The sequence below is a fragment of the Desmodus rotundus genome, chromosome 4 (assembly GCF_022682495.2).
Source record: "Desmodus rotundus isolate HL8 chromosome 4, HLdesRot8A.1, whole genome shotgun sequence".
Taxonomy (NCBI): domain Eukaryota; kingdom Metazoa; phylum Chordata; class Mammalia; order Chiroptera; family Phyllostomidae; genus Desmodus; species Desmodus rotundus.
Genome location: NC_071390.1, coordinates 113,008,130 through 113,026,019, shown reverse-complemented (window position 1 = coordinate 113,026,019; position 17,890 = coordinate 113,008,130). Strand labels below are relative to the sequence as shown.

The following is a 17,890-nucleotide window of genomic DNA, read 5'->3' as shown; positions in this document are numbered from 1 at the left end:
CAGCACAGCCTCTCCCAGGTGCCTCCAAACCCAGCACAGGCAGCTACCAACTGCAGACCACTTTTTAGCTCCTACCAGGAGGCCCCGGGACACAAAGAGGCAGCGGCTGACCTAGGTATGCCCCAGAGTCCTCCCAAACCCACCAAGAGACTCCAGCACCGACACACCCAGTGGCTGAATTCAGACCACATCAGAGCACCACCCAATTAGCTCCACAAACAACACATCCAAAGGGTGAACTTGGTCATCAACAGAGCCCTGCTGAAGCAAATCCCACTCCGTGGGGTCAGCCCCCACGCAACAACCTGTCTAACATGGTCATGGTCCTCACCTCAGTCACCCTGAGGGTCACTCCCACCCAATAACGTGCCGGCAACAATCAAGGCTCAACTGCAACGGGAGGGTGCACACAACCCAGGGACACCCTGGAGCACCCAGTGCAGGTGACTAGGGAGAATGCACCCCTGGGTCCCACAGGACACTTAGTATAGAAGGTTATTTAGACAGACATGAGCAAAGCAAGGACGACAGGGCAGGTACAGAAGGTCACAGGGCAGAAAGCTCCGGGTGCTTAGCAATGAGAAAAACTGGGAAAACAAGGACTTCACCACCAGGGTAACCTTTCCTCCCCTAGCACATCGCTGATCAAGTGGTTCAGACCCCTAACCTTTCCTCCCTTGGCTTGTTGCTAGTCATGCAGGTTAGACCCAAGGGGGTCGGAAAACAGCCCTGAAACATTAAGCCCCAGGACAGTAAGTTTCTGATCGCATCAAACACATGCAGGCCTCAGTTGTGTCTCAGCTCCGGGCCCAGAACCAGACAAGCGATGCCATGGCTGACATCAGGACCAGCTGCACTGACTGATGACCCCTGGCGCCAACCAATCAGTGGAGACCACAACCCTGACAGGATTCACCTGGAAAGCTGAAGCACAGTCTATTGAGATCCTCCCCTAAAATCCCCGCCCTTAAAAACCCTTAGGTCAGAGAACCCGTCAGAGAACCCAACAGCCCTTTCCGTGGAGCGTGTCCTGCCTTTTTCCCGTTTCCCCCAGGCCCGTTTTCCTAGCCTCTCTTTTCTTCCTAAGCTCCAAGGACCCTTCTTTTGCTTCTGTAACTTTTGTCCTGAGCCCTTTTCTTCTTCAGTTCGTTTCTACCTCTGTGACTTTCTCAATAAACTTTCTCTTGTAGTTTGAGTCTTAGCTCTGAACTCTTTCCTAGTCAGAAATCAAGAACCAAGGTTGCTGAACCAAGGTCCAGTCTGACTCCACCAGGCTAACACCTGGTACTACCTTGCCACCAACACTACTACACACGGCTGCCCTGGCAAGACTGGGATATACAGCACAAGTACCTAATACACAGCAACAAACACAGGGAGGCAGCCAAAATGAGGAGACAAACCTGTCCCAAATAAAGAACAGGACAAAACTCCACAAAAAGAACTAAACAAAATGGAGGAAGCAAGTCACCAGATACACAGTTCAAGACACTGGTGATAAGGATGCTCAATAAACTTAAGGTAAGAATAGACGAAATCAGTGAGAACTTACACAAAAAGATAAAACCACAAAAAAGAACCAGTCAGAAATAAGAATACAATAATCGAAGGAAGAATACAATAGATGAAATCAGTATCAGATTCGATGAAGCAGAGGATCAAGTCTGTGATGAGGAAGGTAACAAAAAACAACAAAAAGAAAAAAACAATTTTAATGAGGATAGTCTAAGGGACCTCTGGGACAACACCAAGTGTAACACTTGCATCATAGGGGTACCAGAAGGAAAAGAGACAGAGCAAGGTATTGAAAGCCTATTTGAAGAAATAATAACAGAAAACTTTGCTAACCTGGTGAAAGAAATACATACAAAACCAGGAAGCACAAAGAATCCCAAGCAAGAGGCCCTCACCAAGACACACAATTAATGAAAAAGCCAAAGGTTAAAGACAAAGGGAGAATCTTAAAAGCAGTAAGAGAAAAGGAGTTAGTTACTAACAAGGGAGCTCTCAGTAGACTGTCAGCTGATTTCTCAACAGAAACTTTGCAGGCCAGAAGGGATTGGCACAAAATACTCAAAGTGATGGGAAAAGGAATCTTGGTTGTAACCAAGATAACTCTACCCAGCAAGGCTATCATTTAGAATTGAAGGAGAGATAAAGAGCTTCCCAGAAAAGAAAAAGATGAAGAAGTTCATCACTACTAAACCAGTATTATAAGAAATGCTAAAGAGACTTTTTTAAATAAAAGAAAAAAGGATAAAAATATGAATAAAATGGTAATAACTACATATCTACCAATAATTACTTTAAATGTAAATGGATTAAATTCTCCAATCAAAAGACATAGAGTGGCTGATTGGGCAAGAAAACAAGACCCATACATATATGGTTTCAGATAGAAAAACAGATTGAAAGTAAAGGGATAGAAAAAGATATTTCATGTAAATGGAAACAAAAAATAAGCTGGGGTAGCAATACTTGTATCAGGCAAAACAGAATTTAAGACAAATGCTCTAACAAGAGTCAAAAATGCACATTTCACCATGATGAGGGATCAACCCAACAACAGGATATAACCCTTGTAAACACTTCCACACTCAACATAAGCACACCTAAACACATAAAGCAAACACTGACAGCACTATTTAAAACAGCCAAAATAGAGAAATAACTCAAGTATCCATCCAATGGATGACTGGATAAAGAACATGTGGTACACATATACAACGGAATATACTCAGTCATAAAAGAAGAATGAAATCTTACCATTTGTTGTAACATGGATGGACCTAGAGGCTATTATGCTAAGGAAAATAAGTCAGACAGAGAAAGACAAATACCACATGATTTCACTTATATGTGGAATCTAAAGAACAACATGAAGGACCAAACAAAACAGAAACAGACTCACAGATACAGAGAACAAACTGATGGTTGCCAGCTGGAAGAGGGGTTCAGAGGCTGGGTGAGAAAGGTGAAGGGAGTAAGAAGTACAAATTGGCAGTTAGAAAATAGTCATGGGCATGTAAATACAGCACTGGGAATATTTTCAATAATACTGTAATAACTATGTATGGTGCCAGGTGGGTACCTGAAATATCAGGGAGATCACTCAGTACATTATTTAAATGTCTAACCACTGTGCTGTACACCTCAAATTAATATACTGAGTGTCAAATGTAAATGAAATGTTTTTAATTTTTAAAAATTCTTTTTAAAAACCTCTTTCTAATTCTCTTAATATTCCCTTTTTTGTCCTATCCTATTCTTGTTACATGAAGGCAAAATCTTCTATTACATCCTGGAGACAGTTGACCATTTTTTTAAGATTTTTTTCTCTCCCTCATAAGAAAAGTTATTTTTCCCTCTTCATAACTTTATGGTCTCTAAGGTCTCTACCTTTTATATTAGCAGCCTTCCCCAGGACTCCAATCTCTCACACGTGAGAGTCGGGGACTAAAACGCTGGCTGGCATCTCTGAGCACAAGGGTGGAGTGGAGGCTGCTGATGGCGGAGACCACTGTGCGAGGACGACCTGCTGGGTCACCCCGGGACAGAGCCCCAGTGTGCGTGTCTTCAAGTCTTTGCTCTAAGGTTGCTCAAACTGCACAGGAAAGAATTTCCCCCATATTTCAACACAGAAGCGTAGGACGTATCTGCCTACAATCACTGGTTTAGAATTGAGCATCCAAAGCAGACGCAAGCAATTTCTTCCCTGAGTTTAGGCAGGTGTAGACTCTAAGACAGATCTTCCTCTTACACCCAAAGCAATAAAGATGCATCCAGCTCCAACTTCAAATTTCCAGTTATAAGTCAGTTAATTATTTCCTTCCTTATGCCAGTGCTGATACACCACGTTTTCACCTTGATTTTGTTTTACTAAGCACAATAAATGTTAAACTCTCATTGTGCACCACAGTTTAAAACAAATTATCCAAACTCAGGAGACAAAGTAAAACTTCATACTCTAATAACAAAGCTACCTTACCATTAGAAATCATTCTTATCTCCCTTTATTAAAATGTACCCTCCCAAATGTTTACTACTTAGAAGGGCACACTCTAGTAAGCCTTATATAATAGTGATAAAAGAAATCCTGAATTTATTTTGAAGCTACCCAATTATCTAGACCTTTCAAACTGCTCTGCCTTAAAGGAGCTCAAAAAACTAGCAATTTTACTAATAACATACTCATAATTTCAAGCTTGCTCTTCTAACATGGGTAAAGGTTTGCTGCTGTTTGTTGTGGTGGTTGTTTTTAACATGACTTAAAAAAGGGAACATTCTCCAACAGAAGATAAAATGTGATGGTCTAAAACTAAAAGCTTATGAAATTCCAGACATGCTCTAGCTGCCCTTGGAAATCCAGCTTGTCTAAATCACAGAGAAAACTGCCTCATTTCACACTCCAGGAATTTCAAAATAAGCACAGGACACCTAATCTAAGCTAAAACCTTTCAAAATATTCCACCGAAAATGGGAAATCTCAGAGCATCCTGAAGGATGCACAACCAAATTTTTTACCAACACCTGATCTCTGACAAATCACTTCTTCCATCCTCCTAAACAGCAACAGCAGCCTTGGATCACAAGAGTATCTGCAAGAACCATATTTGTAAATGGCTCTGAAGATCAAAAGCAGTGTCAAGTGCCAAGCGCTATTATCAAGGAGAGCTTCCTTCTATTTCTATTCACCCTGTCAGCCCGATCACTCTGCTAATAATGCCTGACTAAGCCCATCTCCTCCCCACTCTTACCGGCCAACTCACAGACTGTCTTAACAGACAGGCCCTGCCTGATTCCATCACCGAGGAGAGGAACTGATTCTTTGGGGTAGCAAGCTCATGGAAATTTGCCATCCCCCATATGCTCGAGCTTGATTTACCTTGATTAGGACAGCAATTTACCAGCCATTTTTTCAGCCAGGCTTCATTGGTTTTCACTCTAAATAGATTGAAATCTGACACAAATTGCTGCCCCAGCATAAGAAATGCTAATTTTTTACAATCAGGTTCATACCTCAGTACTGGGAAATATGATATGTTGGGGATAATAGGCAGTCAAGGAGTAAATTCCAGCACTGGCAGCAGCCTACTGTTCCCACAAAAACGTTCTGTGTCTTCTAATTCATGCTTGTAACTGTCACCCCTTAACCTCCCGATCAAACAGCACATATTACTGGAGAGTAGAGGAGCTAAATCAGTTGTTCAATATGGGCATGAGAAAAGTAAGAGCTTCCCATATACTGTGCTCAAAGGGGAAAACCCGCCCTGGTCGGTGTGGCTCAGTTGGTTGGAGCGTCGTTCCATAAACCAAAAGGGCATGGATTCAATTCCCTGTCAGAGCAAGTACCCAGGGTGCGGGTTGGATCCCCAGTCGGAGAAGGCAACCAATCAATGTTTCTCTCTCACGTTGATATTTCTCTGTTCTCTGTTTATTTCTCTCTCTCTCTCTCTCTCCCCCCCTTCCCTTCCTCCCTCTCTCCTTCCCTCCCTCTCTAAAAGCAATGAAAAAATGGTCTCAAGTGAACATAAAAAAAAAAGAAAACAAAAAGAAAAAACCCCAACCAAGTGCAGACTAGCCGTGTACCACCTTGGAAGTTCATTTATGTATTTGCTATTTACTATAAATTGTTTATGTATTTATTAACTACTTATTTACAATAATGAAGGATGAGGCCCCCAAATACCCACCTAAATCCTTTCAGATGTTTAAGCCATAGATATATACCCATAAAATTGGGCATAAATCAAATTTTACAAATCATATCATTTAACTGCATAAAATAAGTTTACTCCATTGGAGTCCAACCACCAATCATGCAAAGTCCATAAAAACACCCTAATTTACCCTGGTTAGTAAAAAGCATAGGACATGTAACCAACCCAGCAGGGGATGGCAGAAGACCAGCATTTTTACAATATTACAGTATAGCTATTGCTTACAGAATCTGCTCTTGGCCTTTTAACCACCACAAGCAACACTGTTCTCATCTGAAAACCACAGCGAAGACTGCTGCTCTGCAAGCCTCCTGAAGTCGCACCTCCCACGCAAACATTGCTGGGAATCGGGTTTTCACTGACCTTCTTTGTTAAAACTAAGTGTGTGTTGCAGGGGAGAATAATACAGCATCCACTCACATGGAAGAGACTTGAAAAAGAAAATGTTCACAAAGTCTGAGCTGCATCCTAAAAGCTTTCACGAAAAGAGGTGAGTTAGGCCCAAAATGTCTTCCTGGCTACTCAAAGACTTATCAAATAAACTACACAGAGACACTACAGTACAAAGCAGCAAAGGCGGGAAAAGGGAAGACGGTGTTCTGTACTTTACAGCTAGCTGGGACGAAGAAAGGATATCTAAGTTAGTTTTTAAGACAACAAATGACAAGGGCCAAAACTCCAGGCTCCAAATACTCCGTTACTCCCCCTGGAGCCATTCTCCTGCCGCAACACAGAACTTCAGCTGGAGAACCACCACTGCGAGGTCCGGTTCCAGAGATGGCTGTTTTTCAGGAATAGTGCTATAGAGAATGGACTAGGGGAGAGGTCAGCAGAGACACACTGAAGTTGCTCCACGTCCATCAGCTTTTATTTAAACATTGCCATTCAATCGTTGACACCTCCTTACCTAAAATCAGAGAAGCACACTTGGTAGGAATTGGTTACACCAGTCGTAAGGCCCTGAAACATCTCAGAAAAGTCAGCTTCACTATGAACCATTACCAGCTGCATTCTGCCTCCTTTTTTTTCTATTTAATTAGTACACAGATGCTAATGCTTCTCAAAACACTATGGGCCTGACTTACAGCCTTCTCCCTGCCCTCTGCTCAGCTGGGAAAGTTCCTCGCCAAGGAAATGCATGAATAAAGACCAATTCCTGTAGAATCTCACCTGCTATCAAATAAGTATCTGAAAAACCACCCACAAAAACAAAAATTGAAAAACCTGGGAGATAAGCCTCTCAAACATACATTTTTACATACTTGGAACTTTAAAAACCCCTTCACTGGACCAAGTGAAAAATGAAGGCTGGGAACTGCAAAGATGAAGAACCAGGACAGAACATGCAGGGTGAGCACTGCACTGTTCAAAGACCACAATCAGGCTGCATGTCGGCAGAAATCTTAACAAATCAACCTTAGCCCCAGGGAGCAAAGCAGGCGCATCCTACAGCCTTCAACATATAGCTGGAGTAATGACTGTACACCTGCTGCTCGCTCATTGACAAATAAAAGACTATTAAAAGACTATTACAGAACAATAAATATGATCAAAAGCAGATGAACTTTAACTGAACGAATTAATATCAACAATGATATTAATTCTTAAAACAAGTAGACTCTCTGGAAAGTAGAAGTTTGCCCTCAGGATTTGTCACTGTCCTCATGCCTCCGTCCTCCTGATCATGCATGTGCAGGTGCACTATGCTCTCCAGATAAACTGTCCTCCTCCTCCCAGCCATCTCCATTCCAAAGTGCCCCTTGCCCCTTTCTCTGCCCTCAGAAAAGCAAATCCATTTTCTTCCCTGGAGAAGTGAACTCAGACACTTCAGTAATCCGACCTGAGTTGTGGCAGTATGCTGATCCCTCCATCCCCCTTGATGTGTTTCCTGTCCCTATCTCCACTCATTTCATGGAACATTCTCCAAGCTCTCTGCAATGCTTGAGAAGCAATGCATCTCTTTCAGACAGAGCACCAACTGCAAAGCTCTTTAGGACAGTCTTGTATGAATCTCTGTCTTTTTTAATTGAAAAACTCCAACCTACGCCATGCACCAAGAAGCATCCATTTATATCAAATGACAGATCGCCTTTTCTGAAGCATGTCCAGTGAGTGTTTTTGCTTAGTACATAGACAAAGTGACTATTACTAAGTATATAACAGTTAAAAAGAAAACACCCAGAGGGAAACATCCTTTCCAACGTGGCGATGGGAAAAAAGAAAAATGACTGCAAACACAAATGCTTCCTCTGCAACTGGTAAGCAAGCACCTGATACAAGTGAGAGATAGTAAAGTAAACATGTCTTTTACCTTTTAAAGCAGGTTTTTAAAATACATTTGTACCCAGCAAGAATTCTACCCTGCCATTCACCAGAGGAAAAATCGAGAACAGGAGGGTGATGATTGAAGGAAAATGACTCAGCGAAGGCCCCTTGAAACACTCTGCATCCCGGGCTCGCTCTCACCATCACACTGGAGCTTATGGGCCCCGTACTTAGTGCACTTTCTAAAATAATGCCCAAGCCAATTTCTATAAAAAGTCAGCTACTTCGATTTAGCAAAACTCTTTTTTCTCCTGTGCTTTAAAGGAAGTGAGATTAATTTCTGCTCATATATAGAGTAAAAAAGATCTGGTTTGCCCGTTTCAAGCTTCACCAGAGGAGCCTGCAAGCAGCTCATGAACCCAAAGAGGGCACCAGAAACAGACAGTGCTTAGTCAGGTGTCCCATAAAGGGCAGCTTTTTGGGGGGTGGGGGGGGTGGAGTGGGGTCTGTGGTTTTCTACAACATAAGAAAATAATCTAATAAAAGACCAAAATCTTAAGGAAAATCTAAAACACTATGTCCTTCAGTGGCCAAAATTATCTAGAAGGGAAAATCCTAGCTCTCCTCCCCAGCTTTCCACAGCATCTTTTAGATTCTCACTCTCCACAACTTGAGAATATTTATTTTTATTTAAATTATAGTTTATTGTTTGTGCTATTACAGTTGTACCAGTTTCCCCCCTTTGCCCCCTCCCCTCAGCACCCCCCCCAATTATTCTTTAATCAAGATGAAATTTCATAAATTCAACATTTTCCAAATCTTTAATGGTCACTTTACATGACAGTGAACAACTTTCCATCCCAACCCTGGCACACCAAGTAGTTTCACTTCCACATTTCATAACGGTGATTTAAGCTGCCTTTAAAAGCTCTCCTGTCCCATGGCTACCTGAACTGAATGCAAGAAGAAAGTAGTCTTTATTTCAAATCAAATACAAAGAAAACCCCTACATGTATGATCTTGTGTAACCTCTCCAAAGACTCAGTCCCCTTTTCAACCAAATAAAGACAACAGCACTCACCTACAGAGATTCAGTAAGAGGATGCGCCGTACAGCGGCAGCACGGTGCCGAACACACAGCGAATGGTCGCTACACTGCAGTGATTGCAGTTTTAACGTGATATAACCAAGGCGGAGGGTGGAAGCAAGGGGGGGGGGGTGCCTGGGGGGGGGGGGGGGGGGGAAATGCAGACACTGTAATTGAACAATAAAATATTTTTTTAATTCAGCAAACAAGAAAAAGACAATATAAGACTAGACGTTACATCAGGCTTTCTGAAGTCTCACTCTCCTCATCTGTAAAGTGGGGGTGGTAACGCTCTCATCAAGTGAATGAAATACAAAACAATAAGAATGACTGGCAAACGGTAGATCTTTAAGTAAGTAATTATTTTTAATTTTAACATTATTCAAAGTAAACAGGTAATTCCAAATCCAATTAATTCCACTATCCTTTTACCATTAACCCCAGACCTACTCCTCCAAGGGTCCAGTTTGTAAATGAGCAGCTCTTTCAATCACATGGAAAATGAGACTTCGTGGAAACCTGCACTTAGAATTTCAGACTCTCGTATTATCCCTTAAAATGCTGCCATTCATATTTCAGTTTTAACTAAAATGGAAAGCAACAGCAGCAGCAACTTGCCAAATTGAGAAGAAAGCAGAGAAGGTATACTTGAATAAGTCTTTACAAGACCTTTTCTTAGCCAATAAAACTTCAGGGGGGAGAAAATCACAGGATAAAAATCTGTTTCATCTTCCCATCTCCCACCAGCTCCGAATCCCTCTTCCGTAGTCACAACTGCTGACATCACTTGCCCTACTTTACAGAATTCACCGAATGCTTTAACAAGCACTGTGTGTCATTTCTGTTTTTAATAAAATCAGAAAGAATGAAACTGAAAAGCACAATGGATTCTTTCTTTTATCAGTGTCAAAGACATCTATCTTATCACAAGAATGGAAACTTAAGTGACAAGAAAGTAAAACTTTTTGATTAGTGAGTGTCGTCTTATCTGTAACACAAAGTACCCTAACTCTCAATGTATGGTGAACTATCACCACTCCGAAATTCACTACCAGCTAACCAGATGGGGAGTATGATGGCAGCATCCTCCAATCAGAACACTGCTAAACTGGTATTCAAAGCCAATCCTTAGGAATTTTATTTGGTAACTTCATATAAATCATACAACATCCCTTGTTATACTGCAAGCTCTAAATCGACTATCTTCCCGTATTTACATTTTCCTGTCCATAAACATCTTGTTTACACTAACTGCAACATAGCCAACACTTGTTTTAGCCAAAAAGATCATTTTTTTCTTATGAACTGTCCCAGGAAATTTTTAGTCTTAACAAAGAGAGGAAATACTGCCTAGTGGCCAACGTAAAGAGGGGATGGAAAACGGAAGGTCAGATCTGATTCTTTCAACTCCCTGCGTTACCAGGAGGCTGCAGTCATCCAGCCACAGCCCAAACACTAGTGGAGGAGGTCCACTCGCTCACCCCGTCGGGAATGCTGCAGTACAGACGGCTATTTGGAACAGGCCTTTCTAGGAATTACTAGAGCAAACTCAATCAGGTATCCTTTATGGTTTGTATTCAAAGACATGCTGACCATGCCACGACGGGGGTGTTTGTGACGGCAACATTTGTGCATGCCTCGATCTTCTCTACGCCTCGCCTTTTCCAGAGCAGGAATGAATACATGACCCTATGTGGAGCTTAAGTCACTTAACAATAACAGCTCTTCTGCACCGTGAACTACAACCCGCTACTTCACAAATACCATCTCAACCCAGTGTTAACCAAGGCAAACAGTGTTTTCACTATACTTTGTAGACATGAGTCCAAAAGATGAATCACTTGGCCATGCCTGCACAGCTGTGTTAAATCACCGATTTTCCCCCCAATAGAAGCATGGAGATCTCTGACTGAGATTCCAATCCAATGCATTTCTTTTGTAGATAAGGAAGATGAGGCTAAGAAAGCTAACATAATTGGTCCAACATCACACAGCTAGACAGAAACAATCTCTGAAACCAGAAGCCATGCCTGCTGATTCTGTATTCTCTCCTCCTCCATCAAGAATCTTCCTTTCAAAATAGAGTTATTAAATCCTGGATCACCACACTGAATGCACAGGTTGACCTTCTGTTTGTTGCGATAAATTCCCCTAATTTTTTTTTATTTGTAGAATGGGGACGGTAAGTTGTATGGACCCTGAGAAAGAAGATATCTACTAAGAAGGGCTCCTGGTGGCTAGCTGGGCTCAAATTTTAAAAAACAGAGCCCAGCCCTGACCGGTGTGGCTCAGTTGGTTGGGCATTGTCCTGAAGAGCAAAGGGTCACTGGTTCATTCCCAACCAGGATAAGTACAAGAGACAACAGATTGTGGTGTTTCTCTCTTACATCATGTTTCTCTCCTTTTCTTTCTCCTCTCTAAATAAATAAATATATTTTAAAGAGTCCAGCAGCCATTTATACACAGGAGTCTCTCACTTAAACTGCACTTCAGGGAGAAGCCTGCACTGAACTACCTGCCTCTGCACTGTACTCCTTCCATCTAAGCCAGCCCTTATAAAGGAGTTCCAGAAATCTTATTTCAACCAGTAGGTAGGCGTCCAGCTCCTTTAACAACCAATCAGAGCAGCTTTATTCTGACCAATCAGGACAGTGCCTTTTGTACCAGTCAAAACATTGAGGATTTGGAGTCATTTGCATTGGAATGGGCCAATCAGGGACCAGGGGCAGGGGCTTCTGTCTCTGTAAGTCAGCTGCCCCCTGGCTCTGCAAGCACACTTCCCTTCCCACCTACAATTAGTTTAGGCTGAGCTGAAGTACCAAAGGTATCTTGCTGACTGGAAGCAAAGCAGACTAGACCAGGAAGGTGCAGAACAGAGATGTCTAGCCAGAGAGGGGTCTGGCTCCAGGGTTGCCTCACAGCTGGCTGTGAACAGTTCCACAGACAGCCTGTGTCACAATTGAGCTGTTTTGCTATGAGTAAAGTTTCCTTCTTCACTGCAACCCAAATAGGGGATTCCTGTTGGTGCCAACAGTTGCTACCAGGGTGATATAGATGTAGAACAGTTAGAAAAAACACAAAATGTGTATTGAGTTTCAGATTCTAATTTCATTTTGGTACAAGAACCTCTTATAGGTTCTTTATTATCACTACACTGTTAAGTGAAATCCAAATATTCCAGATAATGAAATAGTAAGAGAGAAATGTCCCAACTCAGAATATGAGAACTGGAGACAATCCAAATCCCACAACAGACCATGTTTGTTCAAATTATTGACCAAAAAAATGCTTTTAATATAATATCCAAAAACTTTTAGGCTTAAGTGTAGGCCCTGATGAGTCTGCATTTTCATGCACAAACTTCTTAAAACCCAAAAGCACGGTATCAATTAAATGGAACCTTCATTCACCTACTACTCTGAGCAATGTTCCCATCACCCAGCATTTCTTCTCATACTGGACAAGTCCTGTGGGGACACTGGTATGTACAGAAAGGTGGAAAATGCCACCTCTGCTAGAGTGGCAGAAATGGGACTTGATAAAATGGTTTAATACTCCCAGGGCAGCAAAGGAAGGTCTGGGACAAAAGGGAACAGACAGGAGAGGCCAATCCTGAGATCACCAAAGCTTTCCACTTTCTTTGGGAACTTATGCAAGATTCTTTTCATTAACTCAAGAATCATGAAGCTGGTTGTTTATAGCTAACATTTTTTTAATTTAGTCCATAATTTCATAAAGAAAACACAAAGAGGAAAAGCTCTATCACAAATGACTCCCATGATTATTCAAATTTGAAATTTGTGTCCCAGAAAGATAGCCTACTTGAAGTTCAAGGTGCCAGTATTCTAATGGGAAATTAGTTCCCAACTCAGCAGGTCTCTGCTATCACTTCTAGAACAACAGGCTTCAAAACAGGGTGGTGATGGCACTCCCCTCTGGAGTAGGGGCCGCTGAAACACCCCGCCACAGGGCAATGATTTACACTGGCCCCAGAAGGGATTCCGTGCACAGTACAAACTTTGGTCGGGGAGGGGAGGGTTTCTGGTGTGCACGGGTGTGTGTCCTTGTCTCCCCCGACCTTTTTTCAAGCAAGCAGCTTAGTCCCAGCAATGAGCTAGGATAAAGATCTGAGACAGTATTTATTTACGACAGAGAAGTAGAGTGTGTGCAAATTTAATGCTTAGCAGGGAGAAAGTAGCAGATCTCCTATCTCAAAGGAAGCCTGGCCAACAACTCCTTCTGACCACCAAGGCCTCTTCCCTCCCCCACTTAACTTGCTCAATCTCTCTCCCCACCCCCCTACCACCTCCCCAGGAAAAGAGACAGAAATTAAGTCTATTTTTGCGTTTCCTCTGACCTGGAAAAACAGGGATCCATTTGCTTGGTACAGACAAGCCAATCGGTCTCCTAGGTCCCTAGGCTATGGTGCAAGGGGGTAGGGGGGACAGAAAGGGCAGGGCAGTGGCGATGGATTCGGATTTAGGTAAGGTCTACCCTAATCGAAATCGGTTTCCCACCAGTAGGTCTGGATCCTCCGCGGTAGCGCCGCTGGAGCCGACAAACGACAAAACACAGCGCTGGGTCTATGGTCTCCGCAGCCGGGGCCACGCTTGAGGCCGGGGGCCGGGACCCTCGAACGCACCCGCAGGGTCCAAGGAAGCAAAGCAGGGAACGCCCGGGTAGGAGAGAAGTCTGACTACCGCACCTAAAGGGGAACGAGATTATGCACGGCCAGACCTTGGCGCCCTGCCCTTCCCAGAATCCCACCCAATTCTAGAAATCCACAGATCCCGAAAATTCCGAAAGCGAAACTGCAAGCAGGTCTCCAGAAGTTTCAGAACCGTCGTCTCCCAGGCTTCCCGGCAACGTCTCCGCACCACAAATGCCTTCAAAGACAGGGGCCCCTGGGGTGTCGATCGCTCCCGCACAGCCACCCTCCACGTCCCCAGGACACTTCCCTCCGTTTTTTACCGTAAAGGTCCCCAGCCCCTGGCTGCCGGGGCGCCCCGAGTCTCCCCGCCCCGGAATACAGAGCGGTGGTCGGCTGGGTTCCTCCTGCTCCTCCCCACAATAAAGGGAAACTTGGGCCCGACGAAAATCCCGTGGAATGTTCTTTGTAATCTGTTGTATGTTCACTTCAACGGCAAAGCTGGGTACAAAATCGCCGGGTCCGAGGCGCTGGAGGAATTGTACGTTTGTCAACTGCTACGTCAGGAGGAGGAGGGGAGGGGTTCCCGGCTGAAACTGCAGTTTACCAGCACAGAGCCATTTTAGCCTGGTTTCCACTTCAGCGAGAGAGGTGTCCCCAAGAGGACGTACCGGTAGCGAAGACTGGAAGCTCCGTGGACGCGCCGCGCGCTCCGCCCCGGGAGGCGGAAGGCGTCTTGGCTGAAGTGTCGCCCATTGCTCATCCTCGCCTCGAGTGTGAGATGGAAAATCTGCCGCAGGGTCTCCAGTTCCAGTGACGCTTACCCCCGACCCCCACCCAAGGTACACCGCAAGGGACACGCTTCTCAGACAGCACGGCGTCTAAGTGGGAAGGGCAAGATGATCCTATCGATCCTCACCCCGCCCTCCCCAGGCCCCTGCAAAAGCCCAAAGACCAGGTTACTGGGTTAACTACAAACCTAACCGTGTCGGTGCACTTGGCAGATGTTCCATCAGGTTCACCAGCCCAGAGAAGGTCCCCTGGACAAGCCTTCCCAGTCCCCAGGAGCCGTGCGCGGCGGCCACATGGCCCCGGTCCCCCGGGTCCCTCTCGCAACCACAGCCGCGCAACCTACTCTCGGCTGCAGCGTCCTGGCCACTGGCGACCCCTGTTGGGGACCCCTGTCCATAACTAAGCGAACTCGCGTTTGCTGGCTTTCCCTCGGGCTCCCCTTTTAGGCTCCGACTTTGCCCCCAGACTCCAGTCCCAGACCCTCCCCAACCCCGGATGCCAGCCTTCCCCACCCCCGCACCTTGCCACCCACTCAAACCACAAGGCGACAGCCCAGCCCGTTAGCTGGGAGGACGCCAGTCTCCTAGCGAGCCCTCTAGGAGCAGGACCTGGGCAGGAGACACTTTCTTCCCAGAACGCTTTCCCCATCCCCCACCTTCCTTACAGCGCAACTCCAAAGCAACTCCTCGCCTCGACCCTGCATGCTTTTTGGCGGAGGTCCGAGAGTCCCCGCTTTTCTGCAGTTCCAATGTCACCCAGCCCACACTTCGGCCGCGGCCCCCCCCATCTCCTACCCCACCGCCACGCGAAGGGTAGCAGGAGCCACCGCTAAGTGCAGCGAGCCCCCTTGCATGCACACACAAAATCCCACAGGCGTCTGCAGCCCGATTGCACCCAATACCCTGGACCTTTTAATAAGTCCTTTTAAATAGCACCTCCTCGCTTCACCTACTCCGGGCTTTATCGCACAGGATCCAGCATACAGAGAGAGAAAGCTAGCACGAGAATTCCTCACATAAAAATACGAAATAAATCACCTTCTGCCCTCATGTATTTTGCACCACGTGTCAGCAGTTTGTCACGTCAAATCATGGCAGGGTCTGGTTCCAAAATGCACGCGTATACACACTGGGGCGGATATCTCTGACACCCACGCCGCCCCCTCAACTGCACACACAGGTATGTACCCTGATCCAAAAGCACACAACCGTCGTGCTTGGATGCCCCAGTCCCGGCCAGCGGCGCCCCTTTCCCCTCTAGCATGGACTGGACACGCAGACTTTAACCACGGAAAAAACGAGGGCATCTCATTTCCTCTCCTTTTTCCCACTTAATTCGCTAAAGCAGCTCCTGGAGTAGGCAAAGAGAGTCGAAAGTAAGGGATGGCAACTCCAGCGGGGTTTTTTCTCACTTCAAAACCTTTATTTTCAGTTTTTAAAAACCACCTTAGCCCGCCATATTGGAACTGGCACGGTTTCTAAATACTCCTTCCCCACAGTTGTAGAGCTTCCAAGAAAACACAAGTACCGACCGGGCTCTGGACATGTGTCCGGCCACCTCGAATCAACCACTTCCCACTCCACTCCCAAGGCTCCCCCTTTCCCATCTGAACCTTCTCTGCCACCTCGGGTCAAAATCCCTAAGTATATCTAGCACTTCCTACAGTTAGTTGTGTTTTTTTTTTTTTTTTTTGGCAGATTTTTTACACACAGACACACACACACACACTAAAAAATAACTTCAAAGCCAGATTAGATTAGTAATTTTGAAAGGAGGTCATATGAGAGTAGACAACAGGAAAGGCCCAAGTGACAGTATATTACTTAAAAAGAAAAAAAAAGAACAAAAAGATCATCCTTGCCGGAGCACGCTCCGAAACTACTACTGACAATTTCATTTCAGCTGCACAGGCAAATGTTTCCAAGGGGGCGATTCCGAATGTATCTGTGTACCGATTTTTCACCCCCTGGATGGTTGGTCTCCACTCCTCACCCCACCATCTCCTCTCCCCAAAAAACACACACCAAAAAAAGAAAGACCCCAGCGAGGAGACAGGGGAGCGCGGGGTAGCAAGAGCGACTGCGTCGCTAAAAGGAGCGCAAACGAGGAAGGTGGGCGGCGGGAGGGGGACAGCTTGCACCCGGGGAGGAAGGCACTTCGCAACTACCGACGGACTCCCGGAAGGCCGGGCTTTTCAAAGCAGAGGGACGAGGGGGAAGGAGGCAGAGGAAGCAAAAATGACAACCCCGGGCACAGAACGTAGTTTGGGGCTCTGCTCAAGTGCTGTCGCTTTCTCCTCCTGCCTTTCTCTTTCGCTCGTCTCCCTCGGCACCCCCTCCTCCAGTCCCCTACCCCCGGCCGACTCCAGCTTCCCTTTTTTTTCCCTAAGCTGGAAAAAAAGAAAGAAAGAAAACTGACCGGCGCACTCAACCTGCGGGTCGGAGGTCTGCTGGCGGAGCGGTCTGGGCGTGGGGACAGCGGACGGCGCGGTGACCTACCTGGTGAAGTTCGTCCTCCCCTCCGCGTGGACCAAGGCCCCGGGCGCCACCCGCGAGGACGTCGGCCTCGCTCGCAGGCTCTGCCTGGCTCCCGCTCGCTCTGCCTCGCTTGCTCCCCGCCCGCCGCCTCCCTCGCGCGCCCGCTCGGGTCCTCCGACTCCCACTACAGCCTCATTCCAATATGGCATCCTCTCTGTGCGCATGCCCGGCACTCTTTTTTAAGATTATTATTTTGTGTGTGTGCAGCGAACTCCTTCAACGACCTTTCCCAGCGCTTGAAGAATGTCTTAAACCAATTAGCCTGCGCGACGTTCTCGACTCCTTCCGCGGCCCCCGAGCCTCAGCGCACACACACATACATGCACATTTCACGCTCGCAAGGCCCCCTCCCCGACCCACTCCTCTTCATCCTTTCCTTGAGCTCCCTCCGTACGCAACCTACAGAAAGTTCACATCACGGGCTTTTCCGCAAACCCATCTGCAGGAAAATCTGGGCACGCTCCGCATCTCACTGGACACTTTGTTTTCCCGATTTGCAATTCCTCGGCCGACCAAGGGCACAAACTTGCGCTTTATCCGCCAGTGGCTCGTTGGGACCAGAGAGAAAATCAATACTCTGAGCCACCTTTGTCCCGCCCCCTGCGCCCCACCCTGCACTTAAATTGAGTCTTTTCTATTGAGATTAAAATGTTTCCCGCCCCCGTAGGGATGGCAGGAGGGTGCCAGGGAGAGATTTCCCAGGGAAACGTGTCCCAAGAGGAAGAAAATTAAGTTGGGGGTGCTCAGGCGAGCTTGTCGCTGCGATCTGCCAGGGCTGGCCAGGACGCAGTTTACAAGGGTGGCCACGGCGTCTCCTGGGGCAATGGCCAGGCCTGGGTGC

General features: G+C 45.9%; 1 protein-coding gene across 8 annotated transcripts in view; it reads right to left on the bottom strand.

The window, feature by feature from the left end:
- Positions 1 to 17,586, bottom strand: part of SFMBT2 (Scm like with four mbt domains 2) — a 216,865-nt gene extending 199,279 nt beyond the window's left edge. The window contains exon 1 of one of the 8 annotated variants that reach the window (XM_045186321.2): positions 17,453 to 17,586. The gene's annotated coding sequence lies outside the window, so the exon portion shown is untranslated. The other 7 variants (XM_045186345.3, XM_045186316.3, XM_045186337.3 and 4 more) reach the window with 7 other exon arrangements.
- Between the last annotated feature and the right edge of the window lie 304 nt (positions 17,587 to 17,890).